Consider the following 8,348-nt stretch of genomic DNA (forward strand, 5'->3'; position numbering starts at 1 on the left):
TCTTGTTGATTGGCGGAGAGAGAGAGTGAACCCGGGGAAAAAAAAGCAACCCGCGACCTACTGCTCCTGGCGTGTGTCTCGCGTGCTTTCTTTTTTGGGGGAGCCTTCGAGTGGCTCGGAAGAAATTCAGGTGAATTTGAATGCTTTTTTAAAAAATTCATTTAGCTAGCATGAGACATACTGGGGGTGGGTTTAACTCTTCAATAATAATCGCACAGAAAACGGGACTTCGTCTAGTGCTTGATTGAATTTCATGGAATGTATGGCTACCGAATCTGGTTTGCAAAACTCCCTGCAAATTCTAGAGAGCGGGAAGAAGGTCCTGCATGTTTAACAGCTGCAGTTTTTCTCTCAACAACTCTGGCAAAATTCACTTAACAAGTGTCTGGCTTAGCAACAGGAATTTTGGGCTTAGTTGTAGTTCTAAGTCGAGGACCAGCTGCATAAGTTTTTGTTTAATATAGGAAATGAGTTACAGGAGAATGTCTGAAACAGTATCTCTTGTTTTTGGCAAACCACTTTATTAAACCCTTCCTCCTCTCCTTCCCTTTCATCTGTCCACTTCCTTCCTTCCTATCCTCCTTTCTCTCCTTCCCTCCCTCCCTTTCATCTATCCCCTCTCTCCCTCTTCTCTCCCTTCCTCCCTTTCCTTCCTTCCTTTCCTCCTTCCCTCCCTTCTTTCTCTCCTTCCCTCCCTCCCTCCCTTTCATCTATCCTCCCTTCTCTTCCTCCCTTCCTTTCCTTCCCTCCCTCCCTCCATTCCTTCCTTCTCATTCCTTCCCTCCCTTTTATCTGTCCACTTCTTCCTCATTCCCTCCTTCCCTTCCCTATCCACTTCCTTCCTTTCCTTCCCATACCCTCCCTCCCTTTTATCTCTCCCCTTCCTTCCTTCCTTCCTTCCTTCCTTCCCTAATTCACTCCCTCCCTTTCTTGTCCACTTCCTTCCTCCCTCCCTTTCCTTCCTTCCTTCTCTCATTCCCTCCCTTCCTTTTATCTCTCTACTTTCCCCCTTCCTTCCTTCCTCCCTTTCATCTGTCCCCTTCCCTCCTTCTTTCCTTCATTTCTTCCAGGTGTAACTGATCATAGCATCAACAGAGCGGGACAAAGAGAAGAAAACAGACTCAAATGCCCAGTTTCAGGCCACCATAGGTGAGGAAGGGAGGGGAACCTGCCAAACCTGCAAACATGAAATGCGTCTGTATCCATCTGACCCTCAGCAGCACATGGCCAGCAATGCCCCTGAGAGCACCATAGAGTCTTCTGGGTCCCAGACGGGTGAAGAACATAGAATTTCAGAGGATTGTGGTCTTGCAAACACCATATTCAAGAAGACAAGAGGTAACAGAGCTTCTGCTATGTTTGCTCACCCATAACCATTTTCTGCATTTCCGCATCTATTGCATTGAGGCTTTATTTTGTGTATCTATTTTATTTATGCATCTCATTCGTCATTTGTCTCATCTTCAAGAAGTTCCTGAGACTATTTTGATCCTAAGAATTTCTTGGGGGGGGGGGAGATAAGAATTATTTAAAGTCACAGTTTTGAAGAAAGTGAATGACACATGTGGCTGTCTAGCCACAGTTTCTGGAGTATTTATGATTGTCTGGCTGTTTGCAAAAACACTGTGCTTAGGCCAAGCTGCAGGTTCTCCATCCCAAACTTCAAGAGTTGCAGATGGATGCACAGTTGTGCAGAGGAAACTCTCACATCGGTCATTTACAGAGAAACATGTCCCCTTCCTTGTGGAGGTGTATCAGGGCTGGGTTCCTACCGGATCGCACGATCCGGTTCGTCGGTGAAGCCGGAAGTAAGGAACTTCCGGGAACGCCGGTCCTGGGCCCTGTCGCGCGCTCCCCCGCCCGTCTGGACTAAGCGCAGCCTCCCGCTCACCGTTTGGCTGGAGTCCAGCCAATCAGTGAGCGGGCTGGCTTCGTTTAAAAGTGTGGCGCCAACGGCTAACATTCCTCTTTTGAAAAGAATCTTTCTCTCAAAGAGTCTTTTCCAAAGGGTTTGTTTGTTGCCGAGACGCCTCGTTTCACGCTTCACGCCTTCCAGGAGCTTGCTGCTTTCCCCACAGGTAAGCAACCAAGCCCTGGCGGCAAGACTCGGGACGCTAGCGGCGGGACTTCGGGTGGGCGGTGGCGACGGCAGCGGTGGTAGCGGCGGTAGGAAGCTGGGGGGGGATAGGGGTGGCAGCGGTAGCGGCCTAGGTTTTGCCAGGGAAGGCCTCCAGGCCTTCCTTCGTGAAAGCCGCAGCGTCGCATAGGCCGCGTGGCTGCCTCCGGGTGGGGGGGCGGCGGCGGCCTTGCTTACGAAAGCCGCAGCCTCGAGTAGGCCACGGGGCCGCTTTCGGGTGGGGGGGCCGCTGGTAGCCGCCTAGCTTTCGCGAGGGAAGTCCTCCAGGCCTTCCCTCGTGAAAGTCGCGGCGTCGCGTAGGCCGCGTGGCTGCCTCCGGGTGGGGGGCGGCGGCGGCCTCCCTTTCGAAAGCCGCCGCCTTGCGTAGGCCGCGTGGCCGCCTCCGGGTGGTGCGGGCGGCGGCGGCGGCCTCGCTTGCAAAAGGGAAGTCCTCCAGGCCTTCCCTTGCGAAAGCCGCGGCCTCGTGTACTACGCGTGGCCGTCTTGTGGTCGGGCTGGGGGCGCGGCCTCCCTTGCGAAAGCCGCGGCCTCGCGTAGGCGGCGTGGCCGCCTCCGGGTGGTACGGGTGGCGGCGGCGGCCTCGCTTGCAAAAGGGAAGTCCTCCAGGCCTTCCCTTGCGAAACCCACGGCCTCGTGTACTACGCGTGGCCGTCTTCTGGTCGGGCTGGGGGCACGGCCTCCCTTGCGAAAGCCGCGGCCTTGCGTAGCCGCTTTCGGGTGGGGGGGAGCCGCCTCGCGTACTACGCGTGGCCGTGGCGGCGGCTGTCTAGTTTTTGCTAGGGAAGACCCCCACCCCCCCCTCTACCCTCGCCTGGCTTGCTAAGCATGCCAAGCAACCTAAGTGACTTTACCTAGCCTTGTCCCTCCAGTCAGGTTTCTTACCTGTTCCTGCTGCCTGCCATCGCGACGAGGATCCATCCATCGCATCGGAGTGCTGCTGATTCTGCCTGCTGCTGGTAAGTGGCCCGGTTTTATTTAATTATTATTTTAATGTATTTTAAAATATTTTATTTAATGCATAGAATTTTTTATAATAGTTTTACATATAAGTATTGAGTGTAGAATACTTTAAAATGGTTTACTTTAATTTATTTTGGATATAATATTTTTTTAAATCGTCTTAGATTATTTAAAAAAAGATTCTATCCAAAATAAATTAAAATAAACCTTTTTAAAGTATTCTACACTCAATACTTTGAAATGTATTGTGCATTGAATTTTTTATAATAGTTTTATTGTAACTTATTGTGTGTTGAATATTAGTAATGGTTTCATTTATGTTATTGTGTGTTGCCATAGTTTGAAATGAAATATGAATTATTGCTTGTGCTTTGAAATAATCCTAATGCATGAAACTAATTATGATTGAATAGTTTTACTGAAACCTTGGGATCTAACATCAAAATTTTGATCGCGTGGCCATGAGAATGCTGCAACGGTCACTAAGTGTGAAAATGGTCGCTAGGTGTGAAAAATGATCATCAGTTCACTGTTTTCAATGCCATTGTAACTTTGGTCACTATACCACCTTTCTGGCCACAGTTCTTAAGTGAATAACTGCAGCTGATAAGTTAGTAATATAAGTAAGTGAATCTGGTTTCCCCATTTGACTTTGTCAAAAGGTCACAAAAGGCAATTACATGACCCCAGGACACTGAAACCATCATAGATACGAATCTGTTGCCAAGCATCAAAATTTTGATCGCGTGGCCATGAGAATGCTGCAACGGTCGCTAAGTGTGAAAATGGTCGCTAAGTGTGAAAAATGGTCATCAGTCACTGTTTTCAATGCCATTGTAACTTTGGTCACTATACCACCTTTCTGGCCACAGTTCTTAAGTGAATAACTGCAGCTGATAAGTTAGTAATATAAGTAAGTGAATCTGGTTTCCCCATTTGACTTTGTCAAAAGGTCACAAAAGGCAATTACAGGACCCCAGGACACTGAAACCAGCATAGATACGAATCTGTTGCCAAGCATCAAAATTTTGATCGCGTGGCCATGAGAATGCTGCAACAGTCGCTAAGTGTGAAAATGGTCGCTAAGTGTGAAAAATGGTCGCTAAGTGTATGTATACTAGAAAATCAGATTTAGTGTGTTTTACCCTCATTGTTTAGGTAATTCTGAGGTGGTTGATGGTTCTGTGAATGCCTGTCCTTTAAAATTGCCCGCAATGCCTTGATGGTTTTTATTCCAGTGGCTTTGTCTTTCCTGTCCTTAGGCTTAGGGAAAAAAAAACCTGGTTTCATTCGCAGTCTTTTGGGGGGGGGGGTTCTTATTTTTTTGTGTTTTCCATCATAGTTTGTGTGTGTGTGTGTGTGTGTGTGTGTAATGTCCCGCAGTTATCTACGCATTAATAATGATCTAGTAATATTTCCTTATACATTTTAGGGACCTTTCTTTACATAATTGGTCTTTTCTTTCATACTTTTGGCTTTCTAATTCCTGTTTCCGTTAGTTGGCAATAGCTAAAACCAATCCCACGTGAAAAAGTATTCAAAGCCTTCTTGATTTTAATTGTCAATTTATTTATTCCTGCACATTGTAATATTTATTCATTTACATATCTCTGTTTTTCCACTGTTGTGCAAACACATCCCACGTAATCTACCTTTACGATTGCTCTTCTAACCACTAACTTCTGAATAGCTTCTTGGACCGACCTAAGTACTAATTCATAATTTCATATGCATTCATATATTCCTGTCTTTTGGAACTGAGAACTAAATTTCAGAAAAAGGAAATCTGTATTGCTCTGGGAATATGACATTCGTTCTTGAACTATCTTCTGTATTGCTCTGGGAATATGACATTCGTTCTTGAACTATCTTCTTGGATGAAAGACTATATCTTTCCTGTTTGTTTATATCTTTCCTGTTTCTCATCCTTCCTGAAAAGACTGTACATTGTTGGTTGAAAGCAGAGGTCCCTTCTTGTTACCTACAGAGTCCTCAACTTACAACCACAATTGAGTCCAATATTGTTTTATTTCTTTGGCAGCAGTTAGATCTACTTAGCACAATGAAGAAGAGGCAACAGAGTTTGACCGCTTTCTTCTGCAAAAAGCCAAGAGTTGATGAATCAGCTGATCCAAAGCAGTCACCAGCACCGCCAGCCGCACCAGCTGCACCAGCACCGCCAGCCGCACCAGCTGCACCAGCACCGCCAGCACCACCAGATGCACCAGCACCGCCAGCTGCACCAGCACCGCCAGCACCACCAGCTGCACCAGCACCACCAGCTGCACCAGCACCGCCAGCTGCACCAGCACCGCCAGCACAACCACTACCACCAGTTGAGGTCGGAGAAAGCAGCCAGTCCATCGACTCCACTGCAGTTTTACAACTTCCTGACTGCTGGAATTTGCAGCAATACACACACTTCAAGGAGAGGTTTGATGGACTGGAAGTATCCAACAAGAAGCTGGGTTGTGCATACTGTGCAAAACCCATGTTCGCGTTGGAGAAAGGTATTCATGTTTCCAAAGAGTGGAAACATTTCCAGGTGTCAACATCAGGGAAAAGCAAGGATGTACAACCAGCATCGCTGAGAAAAAAATTAAGGGAACATTTTCAGTCAAAGGCACACCTTATTTGCGTGGAGACCAGTAAGCAACAGGAGCAGGAAGCTTTCACCAAATCCCTGGATAAGTCAACTGAGAAACATTTATCCAGTACCTGCACAATATTTTCCACCGTTTACGATCTGGCGCAGAGATGTCAGCCATTCTCATACATCGAAGCGCAAGTAAATTTGCTGAATACGCTTGGAGTGGATGTTGGAGTTGGCTTGCATTCACAAAGAACTGCAGTAAAAATTGTTGAGTTCATTGCGAAACAGATCAAGACCACCGTGTTTTCAACGATTATTGCAAATAATCGAAAGGTGTGCCTAATAATTGATGAAGCCTCAACACTTTCAATGACAGCAGTGCTGATAGTTTTTGTTAGAGTTGAGGATCCAGAATGCCCAGCAACCATCTTTGTTGACCTTCTGGAATTAGAGAGACAAGATGCGGAGACCATATATTCCGCAGCAATGGAAAGCTTGCACAAAGTTGGATTCACCACCGAATATCTACGGAAGAACTTAATCGCTTTCTGCTCCGATGGCGCCAACGTTATGCTTGGAAGAAAATCTGGAGTCAGCGCCAGAATAACTCAAGAATTCCCAAGGATCATCATCTGGCACTGCTTGAACCACCGCCTGCAACTTGTGCTGGATGATGCAATAAGAGAAGTGAAGCAGGTCAACCACTTCAAGATCTTCCTGGATAAAGTGCACACCATCTTCCACAAATCCTGCAAGAGCCAGAGGGACCTATTCCAAATTTCTGCACAATTGGGCATCGAAATAGTGAAGATTGGCAGAGTTTTGGGACCAAGATGGGCTGCCTGTAGTTTAAGGGCAACCATGGCTGTGTGGCGTGCTTATCCAGCGCTATATCACTTTTTTCAAGGCAACGAAAGGTTCCCAGGCATGGCTTCCCGCTTTCAAAATTTAAATTTTTTGCAGGATTTGGCCCTGATGATTGACATCCTACTTCAGATTGCTGCCCTGTCAGATTCCCTACAGGAGAGAGTGACAAACATCATCGTGGCCGAAAAGCTAGTGTTGCGAACAATCGGTGGTGTTGAAGTGCTACTACAGAGAAAGGGCGAATATGAGAATGAACTTGAGAAATTGTTAGAAACACAAGCCTACCAAAACATGAATTTAGCTCCAAATCAACGGTTTGTTGCCCTTCCCCGTGAAAAACTTTTGGAAAGCATCATCACCAACTTAAAGAAAAGGCTGATGGATTGCGACCATCTAAGAACAGGTAGCCTATTGCCAGCAGCACAAAAGTTACACTTTATCACCTATTTGGAGCCAGATAGCTGGGACATGAAAGATGTAGTCGTTCCATGGGCTGATGGAGAGGAAGCATTGGTTGAATTTCGCCGCGTTTTTAATTATGAAATTGATTTGAACGACTACAGGGATTTTTTGGAAAATGTGCTGAAAAATCCAAAGAACTACAAAATTCCTGACACTGTCAGAAGAGCTAGAGACATTGTCAGGACAATTGCTGTGAGTTCAGCAGAGGCGGAAAGGGGGTTCTCAAAAATGAACCTCATATGTTCACAGCAAAGAACAAGCCTAACCATTCCAAACATCAGTAACCTGATGGTGATAAGTGTTGTTGGCATACCTGTTGAGAGATGGGACCCAATTCCTACTGTGAAAGTTTGGCTCAGAGCGCACCACCCCACGGCTGATGATCCACGCGTAAAGAAGAAGAAAGCTGCAACAGAGGAATCGGGAAGCCTAAGAACAGTATGGAGATATCAACAACCAGAAAAGCAGTAAGACAAGTAAGTACTTGAGTGTATCTCTTTCATTGTGTTATTCTTATGTAAGGTGTAAGTGCCAGCAATTAAGGCGTTTCTTTCCGTGTCTGTCCTTTGTGCAGGTATTTGGAGCCAAGCAAAGCCAATCAACCTACCGTATATACTCGAGTATAGGTCGATCCGAATATAAGCCGAGGCACCTAATTTTACCACAAAAAACTGGAAAAGTTATTGACTCGAGTATAAGCCTAGGGTGGGAAATGCAGCAGCTACCGGTAAATTTCAAAAATAAAAATAGATACCAATAATGTTTTTGAATATTTATTTCAAAGAAAAACAGTAAAGCTAAGGTTTTCAGGACCTACAATTTTACCATCCAAAACAAGAGTGTCAGCATCGGTGTGCACAGAGTATAAGGACATCCCAGCAGCTCTCCCATTCATTCCCCAAAGGATTCCCAATGACCCCATAAACCATTTTTACCATGTTCACACTCTTCCCTACCTATAAATACACACAGTGCTACAGTAATGCTAAGGGTCAGCAACTGTCACAAGGGCTTATAGACAAAACAGCTGAAAGAAAGGGGATCCGAGGTCAAGTCTGACTACCCCCAAAATGATGAATCAGCAGATTATCTGTTTGGGTCCCCCTTTTTCCTTTCTTCCCCTTAACCCTAGTTAGCCCCCATTCCTTTTTGTGTGTGTGTGTCTGTGTGTGTGCAGAGCATACTTATGGGTGACCTCATGTTGATGAGTCAGCAGTGTCTGGACTCTGCACACAGAAGGCTGCAGCCAGCAGATACAAGGGGGTAATTCAGTCCACCTCATCCCTTTGTAAAACACCCCCCACCCCCAGCCGCTCTGTGAAACACCCC

At 46.2% G+C, this 8,348-nt stretch overlaps 1 long non-coding RNA gene and 1 pseudogene across 2 annotated transcripts; both read left to right on the forward strand.

Moving 5' to 3' along the window:
• The first annotated feature begins 1,285 nt into the window (after window positions 1-1,285).
• Window positions 1,286-5,258, forward strand: LOC148046342 (uncharacterized). Its single transcript, XR_015696498.1, has 3 exons — window positions 1,286-1,338; window positions 3,007-3,093; window positions 5,139-5,258. It is a non-coding gene; the product is annotated as an uncharacterized LOC148046342 (long non-coding RNA).
• Window positions 5,259-5,444: 186 nt separating this feature from the next.
• On the forward strand, window positions 5,445-8,067 carry LOC148046343 (E3 SUMO-protein ligase KIAA1586 pseudogene; annotated as a pseudogene). Its single transcript, XR_015696497.1, has 2 exons — window positions 5,445-7,495; window positions 7,594-8,067. The product of XR_015696497.1 is annotated as an E3 SUMO-protein ligase KIAA1586 pseudogene (transcript).
• The last annotated feature ends 281 nt before the right edge of the window (window positions 8,068-8,348 follow it).

This window comes from Thamnophis sirtalis, unplaced genomic scaffold, assembly GCF_051295495.1.
Source record: "Thamnophis sirtalis isolate CommonGarterSnake01/CBP01778 unplaced genomic scaffold, rThaSir2_p1.2 scaffold_4, whole genome shotgun sequence".
Taxonomy (NCBI): domain Eukaryota; kingdom Metazoa; phylum Chordata; class Lepidosauria; order Squamata; family Natricidae; genus Thamnophis; species Thamnophis sirtalis.